Source organism: Haliotis rufescens, unplaced genomic scaffold, assembly GCF_023055435.1.
Source record: "Haliotis rufescens isolate VD_foot unplaced genomic scaffold, xgHalRufe1.0.p SCAF_23, whole genome shotgun sequence".
Classification (NCBI taxonomy): Eukaryota; Metazoa; Mollusca; class Gastropoda; order Lepetellida; family Haliotidae; genus Haliotis; species Haliotis rufescens.
Window position 1 is genome coordinate 8,381,973 of NW_025963924.1, and position 9,982 is coordinate 8,391,954.

At 44.1% G+C, this 9,982-nt stretch overlaps 1 pseudogene; it reads left to right on the forward strand.

Moving 5' to 3' along the window:
* The first annotated feature begins 438 nt into the window (after positions 1–438).
* LOC124151777 lies at positions 439–9,293 on the forward strand (annotated as a pseudogene).
* The last annotated feature ends 689 nt before the right edge of the window (positions 9,294–9,982 follow it).

Consider the following 9,982-nt stretch of genomic DNA (forward strand, 5'->3'; position numbering starts at 1 on the left):
GTTGGGCAGGCTTGAAGATAATCGTTTGTAAGTAATCCGTTTAAACGGTAACACTTATATTCCAGAAGCGTATCTTCAAGATTTATTAATTCAAAACTGAGTTTGTTTTATGTCCAAAATATAAGTTGGCTGTATTTGTAAAGTAAAGTAAATGATATATTTCTCTGGTACATCAAACTGAATCAGTGGAAATGTTACTATTCAATGGCTAATAACTAACACGTTTCTTCATTCCAAATTGCATCATCAAATACAGTGAAAGGTGTGAGACACGGAGAAAGGGACAGAGATATGGGTATGCAGCAGATACTGGGGCAGGGGCAGGAACAGAGATAGAGTCGGGAACAGAGACAGGGGAGGGGATGGGGATAGTGACAAGGAGAGACAGGGACAGAAGCGGGGACAGAGATAGAGTCGGGGACACAGACCGGGGAAGGGATGGGGATAGGGACAAGGACAGAGACAGGGACAGAGATAGAGTCGGGGACACAGACCGGGGAAGGGATGGGGATAGGGACAAGGACAGAGACAGAGTCGGGGACAAGGACAGAGATAGAGTCGGGGACACAGACCGGGGAAGGGATGGGGATAGGGACAAGGGCAGAGACAGGGACAGGGACAGGGACAGAGATAGAGTCGGGGACAAAGACAGGGGAAGGGATGGGGATAGGGACAAGGACAGAGACAGAGTCGGGGACAAGGACAGAGATAGAGTCGGGGACACAGACAGGTGAAGGGATGGGGATAGGGACAAGGGCAGAGACAGGGACAGAAGCGGGGACAGAGATAGAGTCGGTGACACAGACAGGGGAAGAGATGGGGATAGGGACAAGGACAGAAGCGGGGACAGGGACAGAAGCGGGGACAGAGATAGAGTCGGGGACAAAGACAGGTGAAGGGATGGGGATAGGGACAAGGGCAGAGACAGGGACAGAAGCGGGGACAGAGATGGAGTCGGGGACACAGACCGGGGAAGGGATGGGGATAGGGACAAGGACAGGGACAGGGACAGGGACAAGGACAGAGATAGAGTCGGGGACAAAGACAGGTGAAGGGATGGGGATAGGGACAAGGGCAGAGACAGGGACAGAAGCGGGGACAGAGATAGAGTCGGTGACAAAGACAGGTGAAGGGATGGGGATAGGGACAAGGGCAGAGACAGGGACAGAAGCGGGGACAGAGACAGAGTCGGTGACACAGACAGGGGAAGGGATGGGGATAGGGACAAGGACAGAAGCGGGGACAGGGACAGAGACGTACAGTGAGTGAGTTTGTTAACATTTGACGTCGCATTGGCATTATGTCTGCCATTTAGCGACGAGAAAATGTTAATATGTACACGAGTGAGTCGGGAATACAAAAACATATTTAAAAGCAAATTTTATAGAACATATTTGGGCATGACAATGTAATTTTTACAGTTTAAAACACGGGAGAGATTATGTGTCACACAGGGGAAGACGTAGACAGAGACAAGGAGAGGGACACAGACATGGACAGAAGCGGGGACGGAGACAGGGGCAGATATAGAGGCGGGGAAAGGTACAGTGACATTGACAGGAACGGGATCAGGGACTGAGACAAGTGCAGTTTAGGACAGCCGGTTTGTAAGTTTCGATGCACGCTCCCACCACCTAACTGGTTCCCTGTGAGCAGCTGCATAACCCTGAGATCGTTCTGCGTAGGCTGTCAGTTATCTTTCTCTTTCTTTGTACCATACAATACGGACTGACATGTGGTGGCTGAAGAAGTGCCATCTTCTGAGCCAAGCCCCAAACACTGGTAGATACCCAAACTCCTGTTGAAATAGAAACCACAAATCTAGTAATAGTCAGAATGAGGAGCTGTCTCTGGCTGGTAACAACAGCCGTGTCTGGAACCTGAGAAAGTTCTACCCCCATCCCCCCACCAACCCCCCACCCTTCCCACCGCACATTCCTGAACAATTACATAACCTCTAGCTGACCCTAAGTCATACATCGTCGTGGGGTTGGCCGGCAGATCAGTGTTGACCCATGGGTGTTTAATTTTTCAGCTTTTAGCTAATTGATGCCCATGTCTACATCGAACGTCTTTCCCCTGCCATGAGAGATGCCGCCTTTGTTCCCAATATAATTGAATCAATCCATTTATCATGGCGGGGATGCGGGCAGGTCTCGATCTCGCTGTGCCATGGAAGTCGACGAGCTAAATTGATTAGTGTGAATCTTGGTAAAAGCTGGCTGATTGCCGTAAAACACCTAACGTAATATCTTACATTGGTGCTGCAGTCGTCGGCAATCTTGGTTGGATTTGCAAATCAAACACGGATACGTTTGCACACCATATCTGGTCATCTAGATAGCCACTTACATCCGGACTGTGCATGCAATGCAGGCTTTCTGTCTCAGTGCTTGTTTGTTTGTTGCCATACTCAATATTCCAGCTAAACCCATGTTTGATAGTGGCTAAAAATGAAACAATCAAGAAATCCTTTTTCGATGGTATATTTGATCCGGATATCATAGGTGATATTACATGCATTATATTAAAGAGCATCTCACAACTGGTTTCGTTCGCATGACGTCTCAAGGGACATGGGGGTCGCAATGTCACAGTACACAGAAATGAGCACAGTGAAGTATGTACTTTCAAGTGCATACTTTCTTTTTGCCCGGCTATTGATATGACGACAGTCTGAAAATCAAATTTGGGCTCGTGATTGACAGTAATTTGTGATCATAATCTGATACGTACATTCGGCAATTACATAATGAATCAATGTAGGGATTCGAACCTGGGACGTAACCAGAAATAGCAAGCGCGCTGACGACTCACTCCTGAACAAGAGTTTTCGTGATGAAGGCGTAAACGATTTTTATCCAGACGAAGAGACGTTCATACAATTTGAATCTGGAGCTAAGACAAATTCAACAAAAGTACGTTTGCATGTTGTTGAGGTATGTCTATCATGGCATTATCGTACACAATGTGGATTGTTCATGATCAGTGACCAACAGGAAATTGATCATTGCTCACACCGTCGACCATTGGTTTGTCTGGTGCAAGCAGTATTGCAGGATGCAGTGATTTGAGGAAACCATTTTCCTACACACCTGCGGGTGAGAAACCCATTTGAGATAACTGGTATCAAACATATGTGTGCGATTGAATTCCAGGTCCGTGACTGGCTGCCTACTCCATGGTTCTGACCTGAGGATTATCCCTGATCGCAATTCATAGAAAAGTTTCTCGCACTTTGGCCGACTTCACCCATGTCTGTGTCGAAACTTTAAAGTTCGAGTGCTCTCTTATCTTATCTAATATGCATTATCATCATCGCTTTGATAATCCAGATATAACGAAAATCATTTTGTTGAAGAATCACACTAAGTATGAGTAGTTAACAGTAAGCCGGATGACGTCACTCATGACCGTTGTGTTACGTATTAATGCACCACTGCAATCATAAGAATAGAACAAAAATGCATTCGATGCTAAAATGGTTTTGTTTGGTGTGTTTGTTGCTTAACGCACTCAGCAATATTCAAGCTATATGACGGCGGTCTGTAAAAATAACCGAGTCTGGACCAGACAGTCCAGTGATTGACATCATGAATATCGATCCACTCAATTTGGATACGATGACATGAATCATCCAAGTCAGCGAGCCTAACTCCCCGATCCTGTTAGTCGCCTCTTACGACAAGCATAATCACCTTTTACGGCATGCATGGGTTGCTGAAGACCTATTCTACCACGGATCTTCACGGGTCTCGATGCTAAAATGGTGTGATGTCAGGGTGTGTAAGAAAAAGATAACTGCACTCGTACCTGTCAAATGCCACGCACCATCCGATCCCATTCGTCGCTTCTAACGACAAGAATACGTTGCTGAAGATCAATTCTCCAAGCAATGTAATTCTACAGTAATGCAATGCACAGAAAAGATTGTCCCGAGCCCCTGTGCTCTTCTGATTCATGACCTTTGTAATGAATATCGTAAGATTTCTGTTTAATGCACTCTGGGTTTTAGCTTGGAAGGTTGTACCTATTTTTTCAATATGGTCTAATCGTTTTTGTCCTTCTTCGTTCTATGCATTGAATAGTCGTAACACCCGTACGCTTTTGCATTATTTATTTGGAGAATAACCATAGTCGCATAAGGATTTGATCAACGATTCTGAAACAGTATTGCAGATTCAAAATTCTCGTTCGGGATTTACATCAAATGGTACAGGGACTTTGACATGCTTGCCAGGAATGTTAAAACTACGTCAGAGCATGTATTAGGGAGACGTTCCTCTATAACCTGCATGGCATCATTAGTTCAGTATCCCGTTCATCATTTAGGGACACATATCGTCGCAACAGTCATCTTTCTTGTCTCCTTTGTTTCTGGATGATTTAACTTCCGTACGGTCTCAACTTAAACTTCAAGGGAAATGTGGAAATGTCATGTAAGAAATACGTCATAAGCATTATACCATAATACCATGGCATAGAATCGTTGTGCAGCTCCGGAAACAGATTGAAAATAACTTTTCTTAAGTCAGATCCGTACATGTGTCGGTGACTTTGTTTCAGATGTCTTGCAGCATTCATGTCCTCGGAGGAGCTTTCAAGCGGTTTTCTGGTGGACATGCTGGAGAGTTTCCTGATGATTTGGCGCATTGGTGAGAAAAGTGCCGTCCGGTGCGGGTCCCACGTTTTCGTTGTGCCGTATGTTCCCATGTTGTTGTTTTTGTGAGCAGTTGTCTTGCCTTTGCGTGTGTTTGTAGGGGAGGCCGAAGGTAGGGCTGGATAAGTTCTCCCTTTGTATCATAATTCAAGCACATGCTTACTGAATTAGTCGGAATCGGAGAATGGATTCTGCCTTCAGTTGAGATTTCACAGTATAATGGACATTTCTTTTTCGCTTTAATTTAAGCAGATTGAGAAGTTATGTTGCTCATAACATAGGATAGACTATATTGATTAGATGTTGCAATCAACAGGTCTCCGAGAATGTGTACTCAAAGGAATGACGTGGAAATGGATTCACAAAGACACAAACTATTTTAAGGAAGGGTGTTTCATGCTCTGCAAAGGCAGTGATGTCATGATCAGGGTATCCTTTAAGCGAGATTATCGCGAAATGAAGACACTGGATTTAGGAGTTTTACAACGGATGAGATTTCTCGACATGGTCGGCGAAAACAAGCTGGACATTCTGGAAAGGAACAAACGAACGATGATTTGCTTTTTCAAAAGGAAAATCAGCCCGCGAGCCATGCAAGAATGCCACAGCTATTTTATTATTCATTGGAAACGATCGGAAAACAACAACCGAGCCTGAGTCATATAGGAGATAACCTACTAAGTTTTGAAATTTGATGTACCCACTGTAGATTAGAAACCTCTTACAGTAATTTGGAAGCGAGCGCTTTATCTGCAGACGACGACATGAGAGAGACTGGTCATTTTTGTTTGTTTGTTTGTTGTTTAATGCCGAACTCAGGAATGTTCCAGCTATATGACGGCGGTCTGTAAATAATCGAATCTGGACCAGACAATCCAGTGATTGACATAATGAGCCTCGATCCACGCAATTCGGACTTGATGACATGCATCAACCAAGTCAGCGACCCTGACCACCCGATCCCCTTAGTCGCCTTCTTACGACAAGCATAGTCGCCTTTTACGGGAAGCATGGTTCTAACCCGGATCTTCAGGCTCCTTTTTGTGACCAATGAAACCATGACACAGTGGTTTTTGTTTGTGTTCCTTAATTGGGTGTGTTCTGAAACAGATTTCATCATGTTTCATAAGCAGTTGTTCTGATATTGAACCTAAACATTTCTAATGGGTTATCATCAGCAATTGTAATATCCATCGATGCGTTGGCTGTCCATATATCGATGTTTTCAAATGCACATTTTGTGTGGGGAAAAGGCTTAATTTAAAAGAGGTATCAATAGGAAAAAGCATACCTCTTTTTAATCAATCAGAACCAAACATTCTTCAATGTCATGGTAGAATTCATATGGGATTGCCATACGTATTCGTTAATGGTGAGACCACGTTTTTCTTTGGTAGAAACACATGCTGTCCAGGACGTCTTGAGTGTGCTAGGCGATTGAGCACACACACAGATTCGAATTAGCCAACGAAAAAACAACTTTACGAACAGTTTAAGAATGCTTCAAATAACATTTCCCACATCACATAATTGAACCAGTCTCATATTTCTATGCTTCAACTGTCCAGATAGAACATAAAAATGTAGTTGCTTTTGGTAACCCATCGCTGCCTGAGATTATCAATATTGTATCTGTCATACCACTTCATACGCACCTGTTTAACAAAGACGTCAAATTCATATCACTTTCTCTACAAACTACACATGGTTTAGGAAAAGACTTTGATCTTCATAATAATCTTTTAAAGAGTTGAGATGGGAGGAAATATCTGTCAACCACTGAACTCCATTCATACCTCGAAATACCTTTTCATACAAATGTCAAACTTCACTCTGACGATAGTTAGGTATCTTTTAAAAATATGCCTCTGCATGACCTCTGCTAAAACTGTGACATAAGTGGATTTTTTAAAGTGTCAAATTGTGACGGTCTTACTCAGAAACAGGTCAGATTTGTAGACAAAGCCAAAGTTATACCGAGCAGCTCCTCCTTTTGGGCAACACCTGAAGGGATGGTGTAAATCCTGCTGGGGTCCATGCAGGTAGCAAAAGTACTGTATGTCCCTATGGTCCCCAGTGAGGTGATCTATCTTCAGTTGCTGGCGATCTATAGCCTTTTTTTATATCGTATCATTAGGTATAGTGACATCTTTTTATGGTTGTATACTAGTTTTAAATAATATTCTGTGATCATCTAGGTATTTTACTGTCCTTTGTTGACAGGCCGTTATTGTTTTAATGTATATATTATGTTTAACTTTTGGTAGTCACGATATGGCTGAAATACTGCCGATGTGACTATAACTTTTAACTCACTTACTCACTCACTCCTCCTTTTAGGTTGTAAATCTTCACTGATGCCCCAATATATAATAAAATACAAGGATGACACCTCTAAACTTTTAAGGTTTTAAGGTCACAAACACACTTTAAGTTTACTTCTTTCCTTGATAGGGTGATCACTTGTGATTTTAACAGGCTACAATGTCATATGTGTTCTCAACGGGATGACGAGGATAGGGTCAATACATGTGTGACATTGAGATGGATTGACAAATCAACTATTTGAACAACTTTGAAGGAATGGCCAACTGTACCCGCTATGGATGATGGTACAATCTGACTCATCATTTGAAACGGCCACGATAACATTCCACTGCATCTCTCAAATTATAAATGACATGAACTCCTCCACACATATATCGACCAAAATAAGCCAGACCACCACACACGCCAAATCACCCAGTGACGTGACAAAATCCAATCTGTAGAAATAATTGGTTGAATAAGTGAGACATTTTCAACTGTGGATTATACATGCATTCGGAACATACATCATTGTCAGGTGAAGCCTAACATCCAAGAGGTTTCAGACCGTATTAGAGCTGGAGTGTGGCACTTCATTACGATAAACACTCAGGTGCATTCTTCTTTATTGTTGTTGCTACATGTCTGTCACTAACTGACATGTAATAGTTGTTCTGCCCTTATCAAGCATGGTTTGACCTCGTGTATTGCTTGTGAAGTCAACAATAACCTAATGCTACAGATAAAAGACGTGCTACGCTGATGTTAGGACAGGTGGCTAATCCCAGAATAACGAGTCATGGTGAATCACGGACTGAAGTTCACGGGAGGAGACTGTTCTTCAATCCATTGCATGAATAAGTATTAAGTGAAATGTCACCTTTTTTACATGCACATTTCATGGCGCGATAAATGCATTGTTTGGTGAGGGGTTATGTGTATTATCATTATTAAGTTCATTATTATGCAGAGTGTTTTCTTCCGAAGTGACCACCTCTGTGGTCTAGTGGTAGAGCGTCCGCCTGGATAGCGGAACTTCATGGGTTGGATCCCCGGCCGCGTCATACCAAAAGACGTTAAACGATGGTACTTGTTACCTAAAGGGCAAAAACAAGTACTTGTCGGCTGGGAGTCAGTATACTGTGTCTGAGTGGGGTATTCATGTTAAACTGCGGCATGGAATCTCAACTGGCTATCACTATAAAAAAAACACACACACATACACACACACACACACACGTGCATGCACGTCGCTACAAAAGTGCAATAATCTTGGACGCGACGTTAACCCCTGCTTCATCTCACCTTTGTGAGTTGGGCAGGCTTGAAGATAATCGTTTGTAAGTAATCCGTTTAAACGGTAACATTTATATTCCAGAAGCGTATCTTCAAGATTTATTAATTCAAAACTGAGTTTGTTTTATGTCCAAAATATAAGTTGGCTGTATTTGTAAAGTAAAGTAAATGATATATTTCTCTGGTACATCAAACTGAATCAGTGGAAATGTTACTTTTCAATGGCTAATAACTTACACGTTTCTTCATTCCAAATTGCATCATCAAATACAGTGAAAGGTGTGAGACACGGAGAAAGGGACAGAGATATGGGTATGCAGCAGATACTGGGACAGGGGCAGGAACAGAGATAGAGTCGGGAACAGAGACAGGGGAGGGGATGGGGAAAGGGACAAGGAGAGACAGGGACAGGGGCAAGGACAGCGATAGAGTCGGGAACAGAGACAGGGAAAGGGATGGGGATAGGGACAAGGACAGGGACAGGGGCAAGGACAGAGATAGAGTCGGGGACACAGACAGGGGAAGGGATGGGGATAGGGACAAGGACAGAGACAGGGACAGGGACAAGGACAGAGAAAGAGTCGGGGACACAGACAGGTGAAGGGATGGGGATAGGGACAAGGACAGAAACGGGGACAGAGATAGTGTCGGGGACACAGACAGGGGAAGGGACGGGGATAGGGACAAGGACAGAGACAGGGACAGAAGCGGGGACAGAAATAGAGTCGGGGACACAGACAGGGGAAGGGATGGGGATAGGGACAAGGACAGGGACAGGGGCAAGGACAGAGATAGAGTCGGGGACACAGACCGGGGAAGGGATGGGGATAGGGACAAGGACAGAGACAGGGACAGAAGCGGGGACAGAGACAGAGTCGGTGACACAGACAGGGGAAGGGATGGGGATAGGGACAAGGGCAGAGACAGGGACAGAAGCGGGGACAGAGACAGAGTCGGTGACACAGACAGGGGAAGGGATGGGGATAGGGACAAGGACAGAAGCGGGGACAGGGACAGAGACGTACAGTGAGTGAGTTTGTTAACATTTGACGTCGCATTGGCATTATGTCTGCCATTTAGCGACGAGAAAATGTTAATATGTACACGAGTGATCATGAGTCAGGAATACAAAAACATATTTAAAAGCAAATTTTATAGAACATATTTGGGCATGACAATGTAATTTTTACAGTTTAAAACACGGGAGAGATTATGTGTCACACAGGGGAAGACGTAGACAGACAAGGAGAGGGACACAGACAGGGACAGAAGCGGGGACGGAGACAGGGGCAGATATAGAGGCGGGGAAAGGTACAGTGACATTGACAGGAACGGGATCAGGGACTGAGACAAGTGCAGTTTAGGACAGCCGGTTTGTAAGTTTCGATGCACGCTCCCACCACCTAACTGGTTCCCTGTGAGCAGCTGCATAACCCTGAGATCGTTCTGCGTAGGCTGTCAGTTATCTTTCTCTTTCTTTGTACCATACAATACAGACTGACATGTGGTGGCTGAAGAAGTGCCATCTTCTGAGCCAAGCCCCAAACACTGGTAGATACCCAAACTCCTGTTGAAATAGAAACCACAAATCTAGTAATAGTCAGAATGAGGAGCTGTCTCTGGCTGGTAACAATAGCCGTGTCTGGAACCTGAGAAAGTTCTACCCCCCCCCCCCCCCCCTTCCTTCCCACCGCATATTCCTGAACAATTACATAACCT